Source organism: Brassica oleracea, chromosome C6 (assembly GCF_000695525.1).
Source record: "Brassica oleracea var. oleracea cultivar TO1000 chromosome C6, BOL, whole genome shotgun sequence".
Lineage (NCBI taxonomy): Eukaryota > Viridiplantae > Streptophyta > Magnoliopsida > Brassicales > Brassicaceae > Brassica > Brassica oleracea.
Window position 1 is genome coordinate 11,411,857 of NC_027753.1, and position 488 is coordinate 11,412,344.

The following is a 488-nucleotide window of genomic DNA, read 5'->3' on the forward strand; positions in this document are numbered from 1 at the left end:
GTGACGTGGATTTCCGCAATAAATATTCTTAGCCAAAGATTTCGATTTCTAATTCATATCACTCGCCCGCGAAATCAACGGCTATGATTATTTCTTATTCACGGATTTCTCGTAAAACATTCACTGAAAGAAAGATAGGAAGTGAACGAAGGAGCGAATCCCGCACAAAAGCCACTCACCGGAGAGCTGAACCGTCACGCGGGTCAGCTCGCCGGCGAGCTCAACCATCACGCCGGTCAGCTCGCCGGTGAGCTAAACCGTCGTGTGGTTGCACTCGTCCGGCGAACACAACCACGCGACGGTTCAGCTGCGCTGGTCAGCTCTCCGGCGAGCTGAACCGTCGCGTGGTTGTGTTCGCCGGAGAGTTCGGCCGTCACGCGAGTCGGCTCGCCCAGCGAGCTCGACCTGATCCCGGCCTGTCCGACTTACTTCGACTCCCGTATCTTCCGTATAGCTTTGATATCCGACCTTCGGGACCATATACTTCT